Source organism: Ranitomeya imitator, chromosome 5 (genome assembly GCF_032444005.1).
Source record: "Ranitomeya imitator isolate aRanImi1 chromosome 5, aRanImi1.pri, whole genome shotgun sequence".
Lineage (NCBI taxonomy): Eukaryota > Metazoa > Chordata > Amphibia > Anura > Dendrobatidae > Ranitomeya > Ranitomeya imitator.
In genome coordinates, this window is record NC_091286.1 from 474,065,215 (window position 1) to 474,091,984 (window position 26,770).

At 42.8% G+C, this 26,770-nt stretch overlaps 1 protein-coding gene and 1 long non-coding RNA gene across 3 annotated transcripts in view; one reads left to right on the top strand and one right to left on the bottom strand.

Annotated features, from left to right (window-relative positions):
• PLD1 (phospholipase D1) overlaps nucleotides 1–26,770 on the top strand; it is a 452,191-nt gene that overhangs the window by 199,828 nt on the left and 225,593 nt on the right. The gene's annotated exons all lie outside the window — the stretch shown is intronic.
• The window catches only part of LOC138680820 (uncharacterized), a 31,333-nt gene continuing 24,009 nt past the window's right edge, over nucleotides 19,447–26,770 (bottom strand). Inside the window, exons 2-5 of one of the 2 annotated variants that reach the window (XR_011321787.1) lie at nucleotides 21,532–21,597; nucleotides 20,996–21,113; nucleotides 19,940–20,027; nucleotides 19,447–19,693 (exon numbers count right to left, since the gene is read on the bottom strand). This is a non-coding gene — a long non-coding RNA (uncharacterized lncRNA). Of the gene's footprint in view, nucleotides 19,694–19,939; nucleotides 20,031–20,995; nucleotides 21,114–21,531; nucleotides 21,598–26,770 lie in introns of both variants that reach the window. The other variant, XR_011321786.1, reaches the window with a different exon arrangement.

Consider the following 26,770-nt stretch of genomic DNA (forward strand, 5'->3'; position numbering starts at 1 on the left):
TGTCCTGCTCCTCTCTGGAGATAAGCCCCAGCGCCATGGTCCTGACTTCTCTGTCACAGACACGTTCTCTTCACTGAGCGTGCAATGTGGGCGTGTCTGCTGGACACAGGTACAGTGTCAGCACTGGGGGGAGGGGGCAAAGCTTCACTGCCTGTCTCCAGCCCCTGCCCGAGGTAGAGCAGGGAGATCGTATCTCCCTGCTCTATCACCAAGCTAATTAAGTGTAGCTCCAGGTGGGCCCCTGTGAGCTGTGGGCCCGGGGCGGCCGCACCCCCTGCCCCCCTGGTAGCTACGCTACTGGACAGGATGGAATACTGTGCGGTCAGTATAAAACACTACAAAAAATCCACACAGAGTTTACAAAAATCTCCACACCTGACTAAAGGTGTGGAGGGTAAATCTGTTTCCCAGAGCTTCCAGCTACACAGAATTAATTCATGCTGACAAGCTGGACAAACATAGAAAGCACAGAACGGATAAGTCCACAACCTGTGGACAGAAAAGAGCAAGCAAGGACTTAGCTTTGCTGAACTGGTCAGGATAACAGGGAAATCCAAAGAGATGTGAATCCAACCAGGAACCATTGACAAGTGGCACTGGCTGAAGAGAGAGCCAGGCATAAATAGCCGAGCAGAAAGACAATCAGTGGAAGCAGCTGCAGACTGCTAAATCCAAGGAGCAGCCATACCAATTAAAACCACCGGAGGGAGCTCAAGAGCAGAACTCACAAAAGTGCCACTTACAACCACCGGAGGGAGCCCAAGAGCGGAATTCACAACACAGCTCCTTTAGCAATGGCCTTTTTTGGCTTTGTGGAGTGTGTAATTGACTGCCTTCTGGACATCTGTCAAGTCAGCAGTCTTCCCCATGATTGTGGAGCCTACTGAAATAGACTAAGGGATCTTTTTAAATGCTTAGGAAGCCTTTACAGGTGTTTTGTTAATTATTTTAATTTACTGAGATAATGACTTTTGGGTTTTCATTGGCTGTAAGCCATAATCATCAACAGTAACAGACATAAACACTTGAAATAGATCACTCTGTAATGACTCTATATAATGAGTTTCACTTTTTGTATTGAAGAACTGAAATAAATTTTACTTTTTGATATTCTAATTTTATGAGAAGCACCTGTATGTTTGACTCTGAAACGCAGCAAATAGCATGTGCCTCCTATACAGGTGGTGGATCAGTTTCTGGATTTATGGGAAATTTGAGCAATGTTTAAGTTCACACATGCATTGAAGAGAATGAGCTTATAAGTCTCCTTACCCAAACTTGGCACTGTCCACCTGGAGAGACTTTCCCCCTTAAACCCATAGCCAGTGGTCTCTCACCTAATCGGATCAGATCTTCTGCTTTGCACTGATGAGGTGAAAACACCCCCAAAAACGTGGCACTAGAGTTCAAGTACTCTTCCTCTCTGAAGAGAATGGAACATGCTTCATTTATGTATACAATACACTTTCCGATATAGTCAGAAAGATTTATAAAACTTTCAAAAATATCTGCATGAGGATGAAATGGTCACGCACAATTCACATGCCGTGTTACTTACTGTTATCAAAGTTCATGACAGTTTGTGTGCAGTTCCAGCCTTGGATATATTGAATATTTATTCATTTATGTTTATGAAAATATTTAGAACTGTTCATATATCTGTGTATATAAATATATGCTTGTTATTATATAATATTCTAATACCTATAATTGATTTCCACTTTATTTTGGATTCCGTCCTTTTTGGCCAGTGCTGATTGTTATCAATGTGCTGTACTGTATTTTAGATTAATGCACAGAGCAGTAAGATTGTGGCATGCGGTATTGAAAATGCACTTAATGTTAATCCTTCAGCATTAGTCCTGTTTGCCAAGAAAGAGAAGGAGAAAGCAGAGAGATTATCTGGATTTGCATGTTTGCAGACATGCAAATTCTCTAGACTTTAGATTTTAAGATATTAAGATTTTAAGGTATAAGGTGAAACACAATTCTGTGTGCTAAGTAAATTGTTATCTCACCTTCCAACAATGAGATTTTGGTGAATTTTTGACGCTGTGTATTTTTGCTGTGCAAAAAATGCAGCGTCTTACAGTTCAGGCAAAATGGTTGGCTTTCTGAGAGACCACAAGTATGCTAAATACATACTGCCGGCCAAATTCCAACTAGATGTGCCCGACCTCACTCAACTCGCTGGTATTGAGCAAGGCCGCTCATGTCTAGCTGGAATGTGGCTGGCAGTGATGCATATTACTTACGGTACTTGTTGTCACAGGCATCGCTATTAGAGAATCCTTTCAGAGCGCACTGTATATAATGTGAGGATTCACAAGTCTGGAGTAAGATTTTCATTTGAGTGCACTTTATTTTGCAACATGGTATTGAATTAATTACTTTTTTGGATTTGCAAAAAAACAAATCTTGTTTGAAATCAGTGGTTCACGTTTCTGGGAGTATATTGTAGTATGCCATCCCATAGAAAATATTGATTCTAAAAGAAAACAAAGTTTTCTGACAAAATTGCTTTGGATGTACTGATTTATGCTGAGTACTGTAACCTAAAAGTATTATGTAATATGGTACACTGTTTGTTTTTTTCACCTTAAAGGGAACCTGTCACCTGAATTTGGCGGGACTGGTTTTGGGTCATATGGGAAGAGTTCTGGTGTTTAATTCACCCTTTCTTTACCCACTGGCTGCATGCTGGCTGAAATATTGGATTGAAGTTCATTCTCTGTCCTCCGTAGTACACACTTACGCAAGGCAAGATTGCCTTGCGCAGGCGTGTACTACGGAGGACAGAGAATGAACTTCAATCCAATATTGTGGCCAGCATGCAGCCAGCGGGTAAGTAAAGGGTGAATCAAACACCTGAAAACTCCGCCCATATGACCCAAAACCAGTCCCGCCAAATTCAGGTGACAGGTTCCCTTAAAGACACTATATGCATTAATAATATTAAAAATCAGAAGTAAATACAGCACTTCTACTTTAGAGAGCACAAGACGACTTACAAACATACCACCCTTATTATTTTTTTAATAGTTAAGCTAAACATTTTCGTATATATTTTAGTTAAACAAATATTTAGCATTTAACAATGTATTTGTTGGATTCAGTATTTCTCTTGTTTAGAGGTTCAGTTGGGGCTCAACTAGCCACCTGACCATTCTGGCAAATGGGCTGCTTTGGCCCACAACAGTTTCAACTTTATCAGCTGTTGCAGAACAGGGAGCCATCGGCCTCTTGCTCCGTCAATTACTCAGGCATGCCGGCGCCGTGCTGGGAAGGTCAGGTGGCTTGACAACATCACTTTATGATGCCTCCAACAGTGTAGGAGGAGCGCATCAATGCTTGGCATTGGAGCCGGACAAGGGGAGTATTAGTTGTATTTTTTTTTTATCGTATGGTATGCACAGGAGATGCACAATGGAGAAATCAGTATTAAAATAAAGCACAATGGGGAGTGATTTTTAAATAGAGACCTAATGTGTGATTTTTAAAAGGATGAATGAGGTGTCATCATTATACGGAGGCACAATGAGGAGTTATATTTATAAGGAGGCACAATGGTGGGATTTATTTTAAAAGGAGGCATGGGGAGTGGTTAATATGAGGCAAAAAGAGATATTACTATTTTAGAGTAGTGTAAAAATATGCATGTGGGGTATTCCTGAAAGGGCCCACTAGGAGGCATTAAAACTGAGGGGGCATTTTTACTGTCTGGGGCACTGGTTATTGCACTATATGGTAATAGAAGTAATATCCTAATCGTGACACCGCATCTGTGGTACCTATACCCGTTCTCCAGGTCCCGATGCATCGAGTCCGCTGTCCCTGGTCCTAGTGCGGCCAGCTCCAGAACTGTTTTCTATGTGTGTGAACAAGAACCTGTCTTAAATATCCAAGTTGCCCGTACAGTCCGTCCGTGTCCATTTCCGACTAGTCAGAGACCTTGGTCACGCCTCTCTGCGTCAGCGAATCTGAACCCAGGGATTGGCATTTGCAGTAGCTGGCGGCTACCTGCAGCCCAGTCTGTCTCCACCATCAGCAGCTCCAGCGAACACTAGGCAGCTGCTTAGCTCCGACCCTTCCTAAGCAGGTCTGACCCTGTGACACACTGGGTCCACGAAACATGTGCTTCACCTGCGGGCGTGAGAGTGGTGTTATCACTACTGAATATGCTGGTAATATTTAGTTTTTGTTGTACCATATTATTTGTCTGTTATATTGAAGGTAATTTTGGTCTTGGTAGTCCGGTTTGGTAATGATCAGTATGGTGGCATTACTCCATCACTATGCGGTATTACGTGGTCATAGTACATTGGTATTATTTAAGCTTCTATAGCAGTAGTATAGATACTTATTAGTCTTGCAATACATTTTGATTTATTCCAATTTTAGGCAGGGTAATATTTGTAAGAGACCCCCATATGGGGAAGAGGGTGCTGGGTTAGATGGCTTCTTGGGCTGCATGGACATGTATTCTTTCAATGTTAAAGCTTAACTTTAGTTTCAGCTTGGCTCTTGATGCAATTATTATATTGAAGCTGCAGAATTTTATCAGTTGTTGTAGGATGTTATCAGATTCCCATAGACCTTTGCTCGGTCAAATAAGGTATACTTTACTCATCACAATTCCATCACTGTTGGCTATAGATGATATAGAGGTAACCGTTGAACCCTGGCCCTGGTGACCAAAGGCCTCTGCTCTTCACCTGCTAAGAAGGATCCAGTATCTTAAATGTTTTTTGGTAGCTGAAGGACCATGTTACAGATTTTTCATTTTAACTCATAAATTTTTATTCATATTTATAGCAAAACTATCCAACCACTACTGAATAGTAACTATCTGTTAATATTTGTATTAACCAATATACACACATCAACATTTAAATTTTATCAACAAGAAGGATAGATTCTGGGAATAGAGAAAATCACTGCATTGATGTACGTTAGTGATATGCAAATTATGAAAAAATGGAATAACAATTCTCAAAATATCTGTTTATTCAGTATTGGCTAGTGGCACCACATGCAAAAAAAGTCATTTACACGCCTTTTATATTATCAATGAAGTTATTATTAGTTGTCTGAGGAATGTTCTGTAACACTTAATGCACTTGAAGCAAAAGTGGAAGAGTAGTCTCCAGTGATGAATAGTTCCACTTGAGGGATGAAGTAAAAAAAAAAAAAACTTAACTTTTAATAGAAAACATTAAAAATATGCCACCAGTGTGGGTAACAATGATAGATAGTCAACAAGTATGAAACTAACGCGTTTCAGCAACTAGCCTTCATCATGGTGAAAGTAACGAGTAAAAAAAAAAAAAAAAACTCTGATATACCCTGATCGTAAATGAAACAGGTGGGGAAAATTAGGTGAAAAATCATGTGAGAATTAACCCTCGAATTTCACTCCTGCAGGATAATTGTGAATCCACATAGGAGAAAAGCATATGAAAAAAAAAACAAATAAGAAAAACAATTGTAACCACAAACATATTAAAAGCACTGAAACAATACATATTGATACAAACAAAGAAATTTTTTTTTAGTTGTACTGTTAAATCAAGTCCTGCCTGGAATTAATACCCATTGGAACCCTTGTGTGCAACTTATAAATCCAAAATGATTCCCTATTTAAGATCCTCCATTTGTAGTCACCCCCTCTAATGGGTCTAAAAACCCTCTCAATACCCTTAAACCTGAACGCATTAGTATTGTCATAATGTTTTTGGCTAAAGGGCTTCAAAACCACTGACACATTGAAAGGTGTAGTGCTGACTGCATCTGAGATGGTGCAGTCCACATATTGTATGTTGCATTCCATGCATTCGATTAAATGGATCACATTCACACCAGTAGTATTACAATTGATAGAACAGCTAGTATTAGCAACTGGCGAAGTGAAAGTATCTTTATTATAATCCGCATATCCACAGGATTTGCACGATGAATGCCCGCACTTAAAAAGCCTTTGCAGGAAAGCCAAGTAGGTTGCATAGCCAAAGACTGTTCCTGAAAAAAAAAACTAGGTGATAAAATATTCCCTAGAGTGGGAGATTTTTTAGCTACAAATCTATTAGATTTTTTTAGGACTTCAGGGAGTTTTCTGTCTTCATTTAAATGGGTAAGTCTTTCTGTATAATGTTAACTATTTCAGGGTATTGAGGACTGTATTCAGTAGAAAAAGTGATGAAAGGCTTTTCATCACTAATTTATAACGATCTGATAGTAAATCCTTTCTATCCATTTTAGCAACAATCGATACGGCTCTATCAAGATGCCAAAACTTATATCCCCTATATTTTAATCTGTTTTTAAATTTTAAATTGTTCTCGAGAAAAAATACCTTTGGGCGAACAATTCCTTTTTGTTCTCCGACCGGGATATTTTGTATAAGTTAAGTTTTTTTTACTTCATCTCTCAAGTGGAACTATTCATTGCTGGAGACCACTCTTCATTGCTTCCATCCTTGACTGGGGCAGCTCCGTGCAGATGGGTTCTATGAACAAGGTGCACAGCATACCGATGAGCTGACATTCCTCTCTTCCCTCTCCCTACTTTTGTGGACTTAATGCACTTGGGAATATAAATCCTCAAGATCCACTGTTGGCATCCCTATTGCATTTGCTGTCCATTGACATGTCGGATATGCTTGATGGGAGATACTGATGTACATTTTGGCCATGCAGGTTTTCAGGACCCAAAAACTATATATACTGTGCCCCCCCGGAGAATAAAAAACAAAAAAATAAACTTGTGCTCTCTGAATATAAAAAAATACACTGTGCACCCTGAATGTGAATACTGTACACCATGCTCCCTGAATATAAAAAATACACACTATGAAAAAATACTCTCTGCCCCTAGAATATAACAAATACACGGTGTCTCCTGAATACAAAGAAAACAAAATCAACAAATATTATAATTGCAATAAAAATAAATCCTGTATGTAACTAAATATACACCATGCACACTTAAAATATAAAAAATATACACTCTGCCCCCCGGTATATATGAATACATTTAGGCTGTGTCCACTAGAGTAGAACAAAATATCCACTCACTTCACACTGACACTCCGACATGGCCGAGTGTTCTGTCCGATCTCATGGTGAATGATGCTGGTTGTGCAATGACGTCATCTTACAGAAGCTGAATATGGCTGCCCGCAACGCTCCTGCTTTATTGATTTGTATCTGTATTTTAAACATGTGGAGGCAGTTGAATAAATTGGTGGCGTTGCAAGACGCCATGAGCTGCTTTCTGCCCCCAGAGTGTTGTGGCACCCCTGGGGTACTCCGTTCGAGAAACACTGACCTACATGGTTGTTACTTATTTCAAGCAGTATATGTAATTAGTGTTAAAATATTATCATTTTCATTGTGCCTATTCTTTTTCATAATGTGAGATTTTCCTCCTACAACTATCAGCTGCGTCAACACTCTCATGAAATAAATTAACACTTTCAGATAACCACTTAGGTGCTGTATTGTCACATTTTTACATGATTTTGTTCCTTTTGGTGTAACATAATTATTGACTTTGTACAAGAACTTAAATAGCATGTAACCTTATATAAGTACTAACAAGTAAAGGTTTGCTTGGGTCTGTGAGCCAAAACATTAAGGCTATGTGCACACGTAGGAAATGTGGTGCAGAATTTTCTGCACTAAATCTGCATCTGCAGATTTGATGCAGTTTCTATGCAGTTTCTGTGCAGTTTCTGTGCAGTTTCTATGCAGTTTCTGTGCAGTACAATGTAAATCAATGTGAAAAGAAAAAAGCTGTGCACATGGTGCAGAAAAATCTGCGCAGAAACGCTGCAGAACTGCACAAAAGAAGCGACGTGCACTTCTTTGAAATCTGCAGCGTTTCTGCGCAGATTTTTCTGCACCATGTGCACAGCTTTTTTCTTTTCACATTGATTTACATTGTACTGCATAGAAACTGCACAGAAACTGCACAAAAACTGCATAGAAACTGCACAAAAACTGCATAGAAACTGCGCAGAAACTGCATAGAAACTGCATCAAATCTGCAGATGCAGATTTAGTGCAGAAAATTCTGCACCACATTTCCTATGTGTGCACATATAGCCTAAAGGGGTTATTCTCTTTCCCAGCGATAGAGAACAAGGCTGTGCAGAGCCCGATCATTCAATCTCTATAGGACTGCCAGACATGTGAATGCTATACTCTGCCTTGTACAGCAGTGCCATAGACAATGGATGGTGGGGTGATGTGCATACTCCTCTACTTCAGAGGGGGGCTCAGCAAAACGTAATTCTTGGAGTCGCTAGCGGGTCTTACTGATGGGACTACAAGCAATCCCAGGAAGAATAGGGGATAACTTTAAAACTAAGGATACTCCTATAACAGCTATTCTCCACAACATGAATTTACACTTATAGTTGTAGACCATTAGAACAACCCCTTCTTAAAGGAAATCTGAAGGTTTTTGCTATGTAATCTGAAGACAGCATGAGGTAGCAGTTAAAATATAGGATTCAGCAATTTTGTACCTTATCAAGCTGTTGTTTACTTACAGTGAAGATTTTATCACTAGGACATTATTATTGCTGTGACTATCTGGCATGTGAGCAGTTGTCCGACCATGCCTCCTCCTTTGATAAGCACCTCACTGTCAAAACAGTATGTACTTAGAGTCTGGTGTGGGCGGTGGCAGCTTTTCAGCTCTGCTTCATGTTGCGTTTAAGAACTGAGTGTATCAGAGCGGCTGCATCCAGTAACCTAAGTGATACATTGCTGGATTCAGGTTCTCTTTTTCCTACATTATGCTGCTCTCAGATGAGGTAGCAAAAACTTGTTGACAGATTCCCTTTAAATGCCCATAAGAAGATTATACTCTCCTGCCGATGCTCGCTTGATCTTGTTATAGCATGTGAGTATGGCGCCTGCTGACTGGCTGCAACCCATTCTATTTTATAAGTGCGGCCATTCGATCGGATGGAATATTGATGAGCAGCTGCCGATCAGTGACAACATACTACTCATTTCAATAGTTAAGAAAGCCCCCTTCTGTGTCTATAGAATCGCCTTGACAAAAAAAGGTAAAAAGTTTCACTATTGAAATGTCCAGTGTCAGTCTGTCTGTGAAAGAAAACAGTGTGTATGAGCAAGTTGCATGAGCTACCAACTTTTGCATAGATCAGTTAAAAGAAAAAATTGCCTGTATAGAGAAATTAATGTAATCTATAAATGCTACCACCACGTGAAGGACTGATATAATTTCCCATGGACTGTCGGACCAAAAAACATTAAAACCAGGAGAAAGCACAACTAACCGACCAAATAGTCCAAACAAAGTACCGTATATACTCGAGTATAAGCCGAGATTTTCAGCCCAAAATTTTGGGCTGAAAGTGCCCCTCTCGGCTTATACTCGAGTCACGGTAGCGGTGGGGTCGGCGGGTGAGGGGGAGAGGGCGCTGAGGTATACTTACCTAGTCCCAGCGATCCTGACGCTCCCTGTTGTGAATTCTGTGGCTGAATTCACTCCTGTGGTCACAAGTGGTACTGCAGCTTCTGAGCTTCCTCCCTCAGGTGTTCTGGTGAGCTCGTTAACTGCTTCATTACTTAACTCCGCCTGATGCTGCTATCCTTGCTCCTTGTCAATGTTTCAGTGTTGGATCTGAGCTTCTCCTGATTGTTCCTGTGACCTGCTGCTCTGTATAGCTAAGTGCTTTTTGCTTTTTGTTGCTTTTTTTCTGTCCAGCTTGTCTTTTGTTTTGCTGGAAGCTCTGAGACGCAAAGGGTGTACCGCCGTGCCGTTAGTTCGGCACGGTGGGGTTTTTTTTGCCCCCTTTGCGTGGTTTTGCTTTAGGGTTTTTTTGTAGACTGCAAAGTTCGCTTTACTGTCCTCGCTCTGTCCTAGAATATTGGGCCCCACTTTGCTGAATCTATTTCATCCCTACGTTTTGTCTTTTCATCTTACTCAGTCATTATATGTGGGGGGCTGCCTTTTCCTTTGGGGAATTTCTCTGGGGCAAGTCAGGCCTATTTTTCTATCTTCAGGCTAGCTAGTTTCTTAAGCTGTGCCGAGTTGCCTAGGTAGTTGTTAGGCGCAATCCACAGCCGCTTTTAGTTGTGTTTAGGATAGGGTCAGATGTGCAGTCTACAGAGTTTCCACGTCTCAGAGCTCATTCTTGTATTTTTGGGTATTTGTCAGATCACTGTGTGCGCTCTGATCGCTAAGCACACTGTGTTTCTGGATTGCATTCATAACACCTGTCATTAGCAAACATAACAGTACAAGGAGCCAACTAATGATTCTCAATAGAGGGAAAGAAAAAGTTCTGACATCATTTTTTTTTTTTTTTTTTTTCTCTGCTCTGTGTTCACTTTTTTTTTTCCCCTAGACATTTGGGTGATTCTGGACACAGGTGTGGACATGGATATTCAGGGTCTGTGCTCTTCAATGGATAATCTCGTTATAAATGTACAAAAGATTCAAGATACTATTGATCAGAAATCTATGTTAGAACCAAGAATTCCTATTCCCGATTTGTTTTTTGGAGATAGAACTAAGTTTCTAAGTTTCAAAAATAATTGTAAGCTATTTCTGGCCTTGAAACCTCATTCTTCTGGTAATCCTATTCAACAGGTTTTGATTATTATTTCTTTTTTGCGCGGCGACCCTCAAGACTGGGCATTTTCTCTTGCGCCAGGAGACCCTGCATTGAGTAGTGTCGATGCGTTTTTCCTGGCGCTCGGATTGCTGTACGATGAGCCTAATTCAGTGGATCAGGCTGAGAAAAATTTGCTGGCTTTGTGCCAGGGTCAGGATGATATAGAAGTATATTGTCAGAAATTTAGGAAATGGTCAGTACTCACTCAGTGGAATGAATCTGCGCTGGCAGCTTTGTTCAGAAAGGGTCTCTCTGAGGCTCTTAAGGATGTCATGGTGGGATTTCCTATGCCTGCTGGTTTGAATGAGTCTTTGTCTTTGGCCATTCAGATCGGTCGACGCTTGCGCGAGCGTAAATCTGTGCCCCATTTGGCGGTACTGCCTGAGGTTAAACCTGAGCCTATGCAGTGCGATAGGACTATGACTAGAGTTGAACGGCAGGAATACAGACGTCTGAATGGTCTGTGTTTCTACTGTGGTGATTCCACTCATGCTATTTCTGATTGTCCTAAGCGCACTAAGCGGTCCGCTAGGTCTGCCGTCATTGGTACTGTACAGTCCAAATTCCTTCTGTCCATTACCTTGATATGCTCTTTGTCGTCGTTTTCTGTCATGGCGTTTGTGGATTCGGGCGCTGCCCTGAATCTGATGGATTTGGATTATGCTAAACGTTGTGGGTTTTTCTTGGAGCCTTTGCGGTGTCCTATTCCATTGAGAGGAATTGATGCTACACCTTTGGCCAAGAATAAACCTCAATACTGGGCCCAGCTGACCATGTGCATGGCTCCTGCACATCAGGAAGTTATTCGCTTTCTGGTGTTGCATAATCTGCATGATGTGGTCGTGTTGGGGTTGCCATGGCTACAAACCCATAATCCAGTATTGGATTGGAATTCCATGTCGGTATCCAGCTGGGGTTGTCAGGGGGTACATGGTGATGTTCCATTTTTGTCGATTTCGTCATCCACCCCTTCTGAGGTCCCAGAGTTCTTGTCTGATTATCAGGATGTATTTGAAGAGCCCAAGTCCGATGCTCTACCTCCACATAGGGATTGTGATTGTGCTAACAATTTGATTCCTGGTAGTAAATTCCCTAAAGGTCGATTATTTAATTTATCCGTGCCCGAACACGCCGCTATGCGCAGTTATGTGAAGGAATCCCTGGAGAAGGGACATATTCGCCCATCGTCATCACCACTGGGAGCAGGGTTCTTCTTTGTAGCCAAGAAGGATGGTTCGCTGAGACCGTGTATTGATTACCGCCTTCTTAATAAGATCACTGTTAAATTTCAGTATCCCTTGCCATTGTTATCTGACTTGTTTGCTCGGATTAAGGGGGCTAGTTGGTTCACTAAGATAGATCTTCGTGGTGCGTATAATCTGGTGAGAATCAGGCAAGGAGATGAATGGAAAACTGCATTCAATACGCCCGAGGGTCATTTTGAGTATCTAGTGATGCCGTTCGGACTTGCCAATGCTCCATCTGTGTTTCAGTCTTTTATGCATGACATCTTCCGAGAGTACCTGGATAAATTCCTGATTGTTTACTTGGATGACATTTTGATCTTCTCAGATGATTGGGAGTCTCATGTGAAGCAGGTCAGAATGGTTTTTCAGGTCCTGCGTGCTAACTCTTTGTTTGTGAAGGGATCAAAGTGTCTCTTCGGTGTGCAGAAAGTTTCATTTTTGGGGTTCATCTTTACCCCTTCTACTATCGAGATGGATCCAGTTAAGGTCCAAGCCATCCAGGATTGGATTCAGCCGACATCTCTGAAAAGTCTGCAAAAGTTCCTGGGCTTTGCTAATTTTTATCGTCGCTTCATCTGTAATTTTTCTAGCATTGCCAAACCATTGACCGATTTGACCAAGAAGGGTGCTGATTTGGTTAATTGGTCTTCTGCTGCTGTGGAAGCTTTTCAGGAGTTGAAGCGTCGTTTTTGTTCTGCCCCTGTGTTGTGTCAGCCAGATGTTTCTCTTCCATTCCAGGTCGAGGTTGATGCTTCTGAGATTGGAGCAGGGGCGGTTTTGTCACAGAGAGGTTCTGATTGCTCAGTGATGAAACCATGTGCTTTCTTTTCCAGGAAGTTTTCGCCCGCTGAGCGTAATTATGATGTGGGCAATCGAGAGTTGCTGGCCATGAAGTGGGCATTCGAGGAGTGGCGTCATTGACTTGAAGGAGCTAAGCATCGCGTGGTGGTATTGACTGATCATAAGAACTTGACTTATCTCGAGTCTGCCAAGCGCTTGAATCCTAGACAGGCCCGTTGGTCGTTATTTTTTGCCCGCTTCGACTTTGTGATTTCGTACCTTCCGGGCTCTAAAAATGGGAAGGCGGATGCTCTGTCTAGGAGTTTTGTGCCCGACTCTCCGGGTTTATCTGAGCCAGCGGGTATCCTCAAGGAAGGAGTCATTGTGTCTGCCATCTCCCCTGATTTGCGGCGGGTGCTGCAAAAATTTCAGGCGAATAAACCTGATCGTTGTCCAGCAGAGAAACTGTTCGTCCCTGATAGGTGGACTAATAAACTTATCTCTGAACTTCATTGTTCGGTGTTGGCTGGTCATCCTGGAATCTTTGGTACCAGAGAGTTAGTGGCTAGATCCTTCTGGTGGCCATCTCTGTCACGGGATGTACGTACTTTTGTGCAGTCCTGTGGGATTTGTGCTAGGGCTAAGCCCTGCTGTTCTCGTGCCAGTGGGTTGCTTTTGCCCTTGCCGGTCCCAAAGAGGCCTTGGACACATATTTCGATGGATTTCATTTCTGACCTTCCCGTTTCTCAAAAGATGTCAGTCATTTGGGTGGTCTGTGATCGCTTTTCTAAAATGGTCCATCTGGTGCCCTTGGCTAAATTGCCTTCCTCCTCTGATTTGGTACCTTTGTTCTTTCAGCATGTGGTTCGGTTGCATGGCATTCCTGAGAATATTGTTTCTGACAGAGGTTCCCAGTTTGTTTCAAGGTTTTGGCGAGCCTTTTGTGGTAGGATGGGCATTGACCTATCCTTTTCCTCGGCTTTCCATCCTCAGACTAATGGCCAGACCGAACGAACCAATCAGACCTTGGAAACATATCTGAGATGTTTTGTTTCTGCAGACCAGGATGATTGGGTGTCCTTTTTGCCGTTGGCTGAGTTCGCCCTTAATAATCGGGCCAGCTCGGCTACCTTGGTTTCTCCATTTTTTTGCAATTCTGGGTTCCATCCTCGTTTCTCTTCAGGACAGGTTGAGTCTTCGGACTGTCCTGGTGTGGATTCTGTGGTGGATAGGTTGCAGCAGATCTGGACTCAGGTAGTGGACAATTTGATCTTGTCCCAGGAGAAAGCTCAACTTTTCGCTAATCGCAGACGCCGTGTGGGTCCCCGACTTCGTGTTGGGGATCTGGTTTGGTTATCTTCTCGTCATATTCCTATGAAGGTTTCCTCTCCTAAATTTAAACCTCGTTTTATTGGTCCGTATAGGATTTCTGAGGTTCTCAATCCTGTGTCTTTTCGTTTGACCCTCCCAGACTCCTTTTCCATACATAATGTATTCCATAGGTCGTTGTTGCGGAGATACGTGGCACCTATGGTTCCATCTGTTGAGCCTCCTGCCCCGGTTTTGGTGGAGGGGGAATTGGAGTATATTGTGGAGAAGATTTTGGATTCTCGTGTTTCTAGACGGAAACTCCAGTATCTGGTTAAATGGAAGGGTTATGCTCAGGAAGATAATTCCTGGGTTTTTGCCTCTGATGTTCATGCTTCCGATCTTGTTCGTGCCTTTCATGCGGCTCATCCTGGTCGGCCTGGGGGCTCTGGTGAGGGTTCGGTGACCCCTCCTCAAGGGGGGGGTACTGTTGTGAATTCTGTGGCTGAATTCACTCCTGTGGTCACAAGTGGTACTGCAGCTTCTGAGCTTCCTCCCTCAGGTGTTCTGGTGAGCTCGTTAACTGCTTCATTACTTAACTCCGCCTGATGCTGCTATCCTTGCTCCTTGTCAATGTTTCAGTGTTGGATCTGAGCTTCTCCTGATTGTTCCTGTGACCTGCTGCTCTGTATAGCTAAGTGCTTTTTGCTTTTTGTTGCTTTTTTTCTGTCCAGCTTGTCTTTTGTTTTGCTGGAAGCTCTGAGACGCAAAGGGTGTACCGCCGTGCCGTTAGTTCGGCACGGTGGGTTTTTTTTTGCCCCCTTTGCGTGGTTTTGCTTTAGGGTTTTTGTAGACTGCAAAGTTCGCTTTACTGTCCTCGCTCTGTCCTAGAATATCGGGCCCCACTTTGCTGAATCTATTTCATCCCTACGTTTTGTCTTTTCATCTTACTCACAGTCATTATATGTGGGGGGCTGCCTTTTCCTTTGGGGAATTTCTCTGGGGCAAGTCAGGCCTATTTTTCTATCTTCAGGCTAGCTAGTTTCTTAGGCTGTGCCGAGTTGCCTAGGTAGTTGTTAGGCGCAATCCACAGCCGCTTTTAGTTGTGTTTAGGATAGGGTCAGGTGTGCAGTCTACAGAGTTTCCACGTCTCAGAGCTCGTTCTTGTATTTTTGGGTATTTGTCAGATCACTGTGTGCGCTCTGATCGCTAAGCACACTGTGTTTCTGGATTGCCTTCATAACACCTGTCATTAGCAAACATAACAGCTCCCCCTGCCGTCCCACGGTCTTCTGTGCTGCAGCTTCTTCCCCTCTTCAGCGGTCACGTGGGACCGCTCATTAGAAAAATGAATAGGCGGCTCCACCTCCCATAGGGGTGGAGCCGCCTATTCATTTCTCTAATCAGCGGTGCCGGTGACCGCTGATAGAGAAAGAGGCTGCGGCACCGAAGACCAGCTGTGACAGGCAGAGGGAGCGTCAGGATCGCTGGGACTAGGTAAGTATGTCATATTCACCTGTCCGCGTTCCAGCCGCCGGGCGCCGCTCCATCTTCCCGGCGTCGCTCCACTCTGACTGTTCAGGTCAGAGGGCGCGATGACGCATATAGTGTGCGCGGCGCCCTCTGCCTGATCAGTCAGTGCGCAGAGACGCCGGGACCGGACGCTGGGAGCTGCAATCAAGAGAGGTGAGTATGGCTTTTTTTTTTTTTATTGCAGCAGAAGCAGCAATGGCAGAGCTTTCTATGGCACAGCTATGGGGCAGTACTGAACGGCACACAGCAGTATATGGCAGCTATGGGGCAGTACTGAACGGCACACAGCACTATATGGCAGCTATGGGGCAGTACTGAACGGCACACAGCAGTATATGGCAGCTATGGGGCAGTACTCAACGGCACACAGCACTATATGGCAGCTATGGGGCAGTACTGAACGGCACACAGCAGTATATGGCAGCTATGGGGCAGTACTGAACGGCACACAGCACTATATGGCAGCTATGGGGCAGTACTGAACGGCACACAGCACTATATGGCAGCTATGGGGCAGTACTGAACGGCACACAGCAGTATATGGCAGCTATGGGGCAGTACTGAACGGCACACAGCACTATATGGCAGCTATGAGGCAGTACTGAACGGCACACAGCAGTATATGGCAGCTATGGGGCAGTACTGAACGGCACACAGCACTATATGGCAGCTATGGGGCAGTACTGAACGGCACACAGCACTATATAGCAGCTATGGGGCAGTACTGAACGGCATACAGCAGTATATGGCAGCTATGGGGCAGTACTGAACGGCACACAGCACTATATGGCAGCTATGGGGCAATAATGAACGGTGCAGAGCACTATATGGCAGAGCTTTCTATGGCACACCTATGGGGCAATAATGAACAGTATGGAGCATTATATATGGCACAGCTTTATATGGAGCATCTTATGGGGCAATAATGAACGGTATGGAGCATCTATTTTTATTTTTGAAATTTACCAGTAGCTGCTGCATTTCCTACCCTAGGCTTATACTCGAGTCAATAAGTTTTCCCAGTTTTTTGTGGCAAAATTAGGGGGGTCGGCTTATACTCGGGTCGGCTTATACTCGAGTATATACGGTAATTTTTATTGCGTTACAATCATGATAAGAATAATAAGAGTATAGTAGCGGGAAAAGATTACAGGTAATTAAAATTTATGTGAGGTATCTGTCACACAGACAGCTCTCCAGCGACCAACGATACCGAAGTCCTCGCGTAACCAGGGTAAACATCGTGTTACTAAGTGCAGGGCCGCGCTTAGTAACCTGATATTTACACTGGTTACCATTGTAAAAGTAAAAAAAAACCACTACATACTTACATTCCTGTCACGTCCCTCAGCGTCAGCTTCCCTGCGTCCCCCAGTGTCAGCGCCGGCCGGCCGTAAAGCAGAGCACAGCGGTGACGTCACCGCTGTGCTCTGCTTTCCGGCCAGCGCTTACACAGTGCAGGGAAGCTGACGCTGGGGAACGCGACAGGAATGTAAGTATGTAGTGTTTTTTTTTTTTTACTTTTACAATGGTAACCAGGGTAAACATCGGGTTACTAAGCGCGGCCCTGCGCTTAGTAACCCGATGTTTACCCTGGTTACCAGTGAAGACATCACTGAATCGGCGTCACACACGCTGATTCAGCGATGTCAGCGGGTGATCCAGCGACGAAATAAAGTCCTGATCATTCCCCAGCGACCAACGATCTCCCAGCAGTGGCCTGATCGTTGGTCGCTGTCACGCATAACGATTTCGTTAATGATATCGTTGCTACGTCACAAAAAGCAACGATATCGTTAACGATATCGTTGTGTGACGGTACCTTTACTGTAAATTGTATCTGTAATTTGTATGTAACCCCTTCTCATGTACAGCACCATGGAATCAATGGTGCTATATAAATAAATAATAATACATTTAACAACAGAGCCATCAATAGTCTATAAATAAGGCACCAGTACCATCTCCAGTAAATAAATAGGTCACTAGAACCACCATCAGTATATGAACACGGTACCAGAACCAGAACAACCATCAGTACATAAATGCATAACCAGAACGAACATCAGTAAATACACCAGTACCATCATCCGTACATGAATAGATTACCAGAACCACCATCACTACACAAATGCATCACCAGAATCCCCATAAGTACATCATTATATCGCCAAATTTAGTACAACAATCAATTGTATTGTCAAGTTAGCCCCATATACATTTGAATCACATGAACCTACAACTCCCAGTATGTTCGAAACAATAGCAAGGAAATTCTTGGAGGAGTTGTTGTTTATCAATCATTGTCATACTGAGGACCATGCAAGAATCACAGTGCTAATGAGACGCAGGCAGGATCACAAATAAATATTTACATTCAAGAACCTTATAAGCGACTCCTCTGATTGGAGTTATTCTTTTTCTTTCTTTTCGTCTCCATCTTGTTCAGACTCCATTATAAATTTTCACATCCACATCTCGTCTCTGCAGACTTCTCTCCTCCGGTCTTCTGCAGCACATCACTACACGTGCCTTTAAAAATAATAGTGTTATTAAAATGCCCTCTGCATAAAAACAAATTTCCTCAATATGCCCTAAATAAGCCTTCTATGGTATATGGCCTACACACTCTGCCTTTATGAGCTACACCCACCACACTGCCTTAAAGGGAACCTGTCACCAGGAATAATGCTGTTAACTTGCAGATATGAAGTTAATCTGCAGATTAACAGCATTATGCTGCTGTCCGGCACCTGCATGCAGCCCAATGCAGGGAGGAGAAAATGATCTTTATTCTCCCCAGCATTCGATATTCAGTCATGGATGTGGGGGTGCACCCGGTTCAGTCACCGCTCTGATTGTACAGAGCAGCCGCTATAACCGCGCACCTAGCCCTAACACTGTCTCTACGTTGAAGTCGGCTGTCAGTCAGGGGTGGGGGCACGGCTACAGTGGCCACTGTATAGAGTCAGAACGATGACTGAACCGATAGTGCTCCTGCCTTCGTGACTGAATACTAGATTCTGGCGGGGAGAATAAAGATAATTTCTCCCCGTTGGATCTGACAGCATCATAAAGCTGTTAACCCGATTAACCACATATCTGCAGGTTAACAGCGTTTTTCCTGCTGACAGGTTTCCTTTAATTATTTATAACCACCCCACTGCCAGCCATTATCAGATAACTGCCACACTTTCTGCCCCTGTGAACCACTGTTTATGCCATGGTTGTCCCCTGTCCATTATTTTCCCATACACACTCTATATCTCCACCCTGGCCTCACAATGCTAACCTCTTTCCATTCTGTTCCCCATCTTCACACTATGCCCTCATACTGCCCACCACGTTGTCCTCTCCAAACTATATCCCCTTCTCACACTGTACATGGTATGATGGTGACCACAGCTGCCCAGACAGTGTGATATCCACAACAGACCCCCAATATACAGTATGATGTCCCCAAAGCTTCGGTCTAAAATGTACTTCACAGCTAGCATCCCCCATTATAACATGTACTGCACAGCAACCATCACCCACTATAACATGGACCCCACAGTCCGCATTCCCCAGTATAATATCTCCACAGCCAGCATTCAAGTATATGTCCCCTACAGCCAGCATCCCCAAGTATAATATCCTCACAGTCCGCATCCACCATTATATGTACCCCACAGCCAGCATCTCCCAGTATAATCTCCAGTCAACACCCCCCTGTATAATATGTCCCCCACAGCCAGCAGTCCACAGTATAATGCATCCCCCTGTATACAGTTGTGTGAAAACGTATTTGCCCCTTCCCGATTCCCTATTCTTTTGCATGTTTGTCCCACTTAAATGTTTCAAATCACCAAACAAATTTAAATATTAAAGGAAGATAACACAAGTAAACACAAAATGCAATTTTTAAATGAAGGTCTTTATTATTATAAATCCAAACCTACAGGGCCCTGTGTGAAAGTGATTGGCCCCCCTTAAAACAAAACATAAATTAACTGTGGCTTATCGCTTTTTTGGGAAGCAGAGTTCAAATTTGCTAGCCATGCTTAGGCCTGATTACTGCCACTTCTGCTGTCAATCAAGAAATCCGTTAAATAGGACCTGCCTGGCACAGTGAAGTAGACCAAAAGAACCTCAGATGCTAGACATCATGCCGCGATCCAAAGAAATTCTGGAACAAATGAGAAACAAAGTAATTGAGATCTATCAGTCTGGAAAAGGTTAGAAAGCCAGTTCTAAAGCTTTAGTACTACAGCGAACCACAGTGTGGGCTAGCATCGACAAATGGCAAAAGTATGGAACAGTGGTGAACTTTCCAAGGAGTGATCGGTCATCCAAAACTACCCCAAGAACACAGCAATGACTCATCCAAGAAAGACCCCACAACAACATCCAAAGAACTGCAGGCCTCGCTTACCTCAGTTAAGGTTAGTGTTCATGACTCCACCTTAAGAAAGAGACTGGGCAAAAATGGCCTGCATGGCAGAGTTCCAAGATGAAAACCACTGCTGAGCAATAAGAACATAAAGGATTGTCTCAGGTTTGCAAGAAAACATCTTGATGATCCATGACTTTTGGGAGAATACTCCAAGGCTACTTTCACATTTCCGTTGGTATGGGTCCGTCGCAATGCTTTGGGCCGACGTACCGACGGACGTTGTGAAATTACTGCACGACGTGGGCAGCGGATGCAGTTTTTCAACGCATCCACTGCCCATTCTGCAGTCCGGGGAGGAGGGGGTGGTGTTTTGGCCACGCATGCATGGTCGAAAATGGCAGACACGATGCACAAAAACACGTTACATTGACAGTTTTTTTGTGCGTCGCGTCCGCCAAAACACGACGGATTTGTCGCACAACGGACACGACGTGTGGACATCCGTCGCGATCCGTCGCTAATACAAGTCTATGGGCAAAAAACGCATCCTGCTAGCACATTTGCAGGATGCGTTTTTTACCCAAACCGACAGATTGCGACGGAGGACAAAAGACGGAAGTGTGAAAGTAGCCTAAAGAAGACATGCGATTCAGTCAGTACCCGACGTGACAGTCTAACTCCAGGTCTTCCTGGGGGACTTGATGACCTCATGACAATTTCAGAGAAAAGGAGATAGTTCTGGTAGCTTTATTTGACAGTATTTTGAGGTTGTACAGAACTCTTTATCAGGTAAATTACACATGTAACTAGCCTGACGCAGAGGTCTGCCTGACGTCATTTTGGTAGCTTTTTTAACCATCCATTTCTTTCTCCTTTCCTATGAGATTATTTCTATCCAGGAGTGCAGCAACTATTCTCCAGCATCATTACCACATATAATTGATTTTTATACAAAGAAGGGACTTAACTTTGAAATATGCAGGAAAACTTTTCATTTCCATTTCTTAAGAGGTTTGCTATCAAGGGATTTTTTTTATTACAGAGCTATATTTTCCAAAAATAAGATTCCAGAGATTGAAATACTTTTACACATACCTTTGTCACATGCAAGAGAAATATGGTGTCGTTCCAGGTAATGTTTGCTTGTGAAACCATTGGGTGGTCATCTATATTTAGTGAATGACTTTCCCAGCATTGACCAATAACACAAGTTCTGTGTACAAATATAAGTAAAAAGTTTTCACTTTGTTTAGCTATCTTGCCTCTTCTCGTGTATGTTGGAACATACACCTCTCTGAATTGAATTTTCTATGAATAGCTTGCTAAGCATCTGCTGTATAGTCACTTCAGCTGCCTCACACCAAAATAGAAATCTGAGCTTTGTAAAAAAACATTTTGCACAAAAACAAATCCAACCACCTTCCAAAATAGTGTAAATAAGACAGAGGAAGACATGATTACAGTCTGGTTATATTACTGGTATCTACAATTGTCATGTACAGCAGAATGTCATTCAGATCCAATACCTTCTTTGAAACTTCTGGACCCTGCACAGTGGAAATCCACAGCCTTATACAGCAACAAATTAGATTTTCCAAAACCTATTTACCGTGCATGTTGTGTATACATACATTTTCATCCACTTCACGTCAATTCATTTTGTTTGGCCCCCAGATTTCATACTTGGAATGCATGGCCTGTCAAAAAAACACGGAGGAAGTTGCATTTTAAAGTCACTAGTTAGGGCCTCTCACATTGCATTAGTGTGCCACATGTCCAATTGCCACAATCTTGCCACAGGGTAATCAACCACATGGATTTTCAGAAGACACAAAAGAGAATAGTAAAACCAAAAACACTCAGTTTGAAAAAATGTTGCAGTAATCCGCAAGTGCTAGTAAAAGATGTAAAAAACAGGGTATTTGGTTGATACGTTTTTTGCAAAAAATGTATACTTAGCTGCTCTACCAATCTTCACGGTATACCCTTATCAGAGCAGTCCTAACTAATGTATGCAATCCCTATCTGATGTATTTAAAAACCTGATCATCTGTATATAACCTGTGTGAACAGGGTTCAGAGAGGAAAAATCCATGTGTGCATACAGGGTAGAACAGCTTTTGTGCAGATAGCCCAAGAGGAGTGGTGGAACTCCCCAGTCTTGTAGACACAAGAGAACAATTATGGAAACAGGAACACATGGGCTACTTGCACAGTGAACAAGTCTGTATGATCATGTTCACGTGAACATGATCATACAGACTTGTTCACTGTGCAAGTAGCCCATGTGTTCCTGTTTCCACATGGATTTTCAGGTGAAACATGTTAAAAATCTGTTTCACTTGTAAAAACTAGATTAGGCTTGATAAAATTTAATACACCTGAGTCTTCAATGCTCAAGCTCTGCCTTTCAGGCACAATCCGGGTGCACCTACAAGTGCTTCTCACTAAATTAGAATATCATTAAAAAAAAGTGAATTTATTTCAGTTGTTCAATACAAAAAGTGAATCTCATATTATATAGTGATTACAGAGTGATCTATTTCAAGTGCTTATTTCTGTTAATGTTGATGATTATGGCTTACAGCCAATGAAAACCCAAAAGTCATTATCTCAGTAAATTAGAATAACAAAAACCACCTGCAAAGGCTTCCTAAGCATTTAAAAAGATCCCTTAGTCTATTTCAGTAGGCTCCACAATCATGGGGAAGACTGCTGACTTGACAGATGTCCAGAAGGCAGTCTTTGCCACACTCCACAAGGAGGGTAAGCCACAAAAGGTCATTGCTAAAGATACTGTCTGTTCAGAGTGCTGTATCAAACCATATTAATGGAAAGTTCAGAGGAAGGAAAAGGTGTGGTAGAAAAAGGTGCACAAGCAACCGGGATAACCGCAGCCTTGAAAGGATTAAGAAATGGCCATTCAAAAACTTGAAGGAGATTCACAAGGAGTGGACTGCGGCTGGAGTCATTGCTTCAAGAGCCACCACACACAAATGTATCCAGGACAAGGGCTACAAGTGTCGCATTCCTTGTGTCAAGCCACTCATGACCAATAGGCAACGCCAGAAGTGTCTTACCTGGGCCAAGGAGAAAAATAACTGGACTGTTGCTCAGAGGTCCAAGGTGTTGTATTAAGATGAAAGTAAATTTTGTATTTCATGTGGAAATCCAGGTCCCAGAGTCTGGAAGAAGAGTGGAAAGACAGACAATCCAAGCTGCTTGAGGTCTAGTGTGAAGTTTCCACAATCTGTGATGGTTTGGGGAGCTATGTCATCTGCTGGTGTAGGTCCATTTTGTTTTTATCAAGACCAAAGTCAGCACAGCCGTCTACCAGGAAATTTTAGAGCACTTCTTCATGCTTCCCTCTGCCGACAAGCTTTTTGGAGATGGAAATTTCATTCTCCAGCAGGACTTGGCACCTGTCCACACTGCCAAAAGTACCAATACCTGGTTTACAAACAACAGTGTCTGTGCTTGATTGGCCAGCAAACTCGCCTGACCTTAAAGGGACACTGTCACCTGAATTTGGAGGGAACAATCTTCAGCCATGGAGGCGGGGTTTTGGGGTTTTTGATTCACCCTTTCCTTACCCGCTGGCTGCATGCTGGCTACAATATTGGATTGAAGTTCATTCTGTGTCCTCCATAGTACACGCCTGCGCTGTGCAATCTTGCCTTGTGCAGGCATGTACTACGGAGGACAGAGAATGAACTTCAATCCAATATTGCAGCCAGCATGCAGCCAGCGGGTAAGGAAAGGGTGAATCAAAAACCCCAAAACCCCACCTCCATGGCTGAAGATTGTTCCCTCCAAATTCAGGTGACAGTGTCCCTTTAACCCCATAGAGAATCTAAGGGGCATTGTCAAGAGGAAGATGAGACACCAGACCCAACAATACAGACGAGCTGATGGCTGCTGTCAAAGCAACCTGGGCTTCCATAACACTTCAGCAGTGCCACAGGCTGATCGCCTCCATGCCACGCTGCATTGATGCAGTAATTGATGCAAAAGGAGCCCCGACCAAGTATTGACTGCATTTACTGAACATAGATTTCAGATTTTAAAATCATTTTTCAAGCTGGTGTTATAAAGTATTGACCGATCCTTCACTGTATGTTTTGCTGGTTCCTCCTCCTCTCACCTTCCCCTTACTGTTGGGGTTCCTCAAGGATCAGTCCTAGGCCCCCTCCTCTTCTCGTTGTATACTGCCCCTATTGGACAAACAATCAGTAGATTTGGTTTCCAGTACCATCTCTATGCTGATGACACCCAATTATACACTTCTTCTCCTGATATCACACCGACCTTTTTAGAAAACACCAGTGATTGTCTTACCGCTGTCTCTAACATCATGTCCTCCCTCTATCTGAAACTAAACCTGTCAAAAACTGAACTCCTCGTGTTCTCTCCCTCTACTAATCTACCTTTGCCTGACATTGCCATCTCCGTGTGCGGTTCCACCATTACTCCAAAGCAACATGCCCGCTGCCTTGGGGTCATCCTTGATTCTGACCTTTCATTCACCCCCTACATCCGATCATTGGCTCGCTCTTCTTACCTGCATCTCAAAAACATTTCTAGAATTCGCCCTTTTCTTACTTTCGACTCTGCAAAAACTCTTACTGTTTCACTTATTCATTCTCGTCTGGACTATTGTAACTCTCTACTAATCGGCCTCCCTCTTGCAAAACTCTCCCCGCTCCAATCTGTCCTGAATGCTGCAGCCAGGATCATATTCCTCACCAACCGTTACACCGATGCCTCTACCCTGTGCCAGTCATTACACTGGCTACCCATCCACTCCAGAATCCAGTACAAAACTACTACCCTCATCCACAAAGCACTCCATGGCTCAGCACCACCCTACATCTCCTCCCTGGTATCAGTCTACCACCCTACCCGTGCCCTCCGCTCCGCTAATGACCTCAGGTTAGCATCCTCAATAATCAGAACCTCCCACTCCCATCTCCAAGACTTTACACGTGCTGCGCCGATTCTTTGGAATTCACTACCTAGGTTAATACGACTAATCCCCAATCCCCACAGTTTTAAGCGTACCCTAAAAACTCATTTGTTCAGACTGGCCTACCGCCTCAATGCATTAACCTAACGATCCCTGTGTGGCCTATTTAAAAAAAAAAGTTCCTCGCATCATGTTCTCATACACTTTATGCAGTATTAGCCCTCTGTGTCTGTACTGCTACATACTTAGGCAGTTAACTGGTTCATGCAGCTTTACATGAACACCTGAGCCTTACACTATGGCTGGTCCGAATAACTAAAGCAATTGTTATCATCCACCTCTCGTGTCTCCCCTTTTCCTCATAGTTTGTAAGCTTGCGAGCAGGGTCCTCACTCCCCCTGGTATCTGTATTGAACTATATTTCTGTTATGCTGTAATGTCTATTGTCTGTACAATTCCCGTCTATAATTTGTAAAGCGCTGCGGAATATGTTGGCGCTATATAAATAAAAATTATTATTATTATATTATTATTATCACTCTGTAATGACTCTATATAATGTTTCACTTTTTGTATTGAAGAACTTAAATAAATTAATTTTTTGATATTCTAATTTAGTGAGAAGCACTTGTGTAAGTTTAACCCCTTAGTGACAGAGCCAATTTGGTACTTAATGACCAGGCCAATTTTTGCAATTCTGACCACTGTCACTTTATGAGGTTATAACTCTGGAACGCTTCAACGGATCCCGCTGATTCTGAGATTGTTTTTTCGTGACATATTGTACTTCATGTTAGTGGTAACATTTCTTCGATATTACTTGCGATTATTTATGAAAAAAACGGAAATATGGCGAAAATTTTTAAAATTTTGCAATTTTCAAACTTTGTATTTTTATGCCCTTAAATCAGAGAGATATGTCATAAAAAATAGTTAATAAATAACATTTCCCACATGTCTACTTTACATCAGCACAATTTTGGAAACAAAATTTTTTTTTGTTAGGGAGTTATAAGGGTTAAAAGTTGACCAGCAATTTCTCATTTTTACAACACCATTTTTTTTTAGGGACCACATCACATTTGAAGTCATTTTAAGGGGTCTATATGATAGAAAATAATGAAGTGTGACACCATTCTAAAAACTACACCCCTCAAGGTTCTCAAAACCACATTCAAGAAGTTTATTAACCCTTTACGTGCTTCACAGGAACTGAAACAATGTGGAAGGAAAAAATGAACATTTAACTTTTTTTTGCAAACATCTTAATTCAGAACCATTTTTTTTATTTTCACAAGTGTAAAAACAGAAATGTAACCATAAATTTTGTTATGCAATTTCTCCTGAATACGCCAATACCCCATATGTGGGGGTAAACCACTGTTAGGGCGCACCGCAGAACTTAGAAGTGAAGGAGCGCCGTTTGACTTTTTCAATGCAGAATTGGCTGGAATTGAGATCGGACACCATGTCACATTTAGAGAGCCCCTGATGTACCTAAACAGTGGAAACTCCCCACAAGTGACACCATTTTGGAAACTAGACCCCTTAAGGAACTTATCTAGATGTGTGGTGAGCACTTTGAACCCCCAAGTGCTTCACAGAAGTTTATAACGTAGAGCCGTGAAAATAAAAAATCGCTTTTGTTTACACAAAAATGATCTTTTTGCCCACAAATTCTTATTTTCACAAGGGTAACAGGAGAAATTAGACCACAAAAGTTGTTGTGCAATTTCTCCTGAGTACGCTGATACCCAATATGTGGGGGTAAACAACTGTTAGGGCGCACCGCAGAGCTTGGAAGAGAAGGAGTGCCGTTTTACTTTTTCAATGTAGAATTGGCTGGAATTGAGATTGGACGCCATGTCGCGTTTGGAGAGCCCCTGATGTGCCTAAACAGTGGA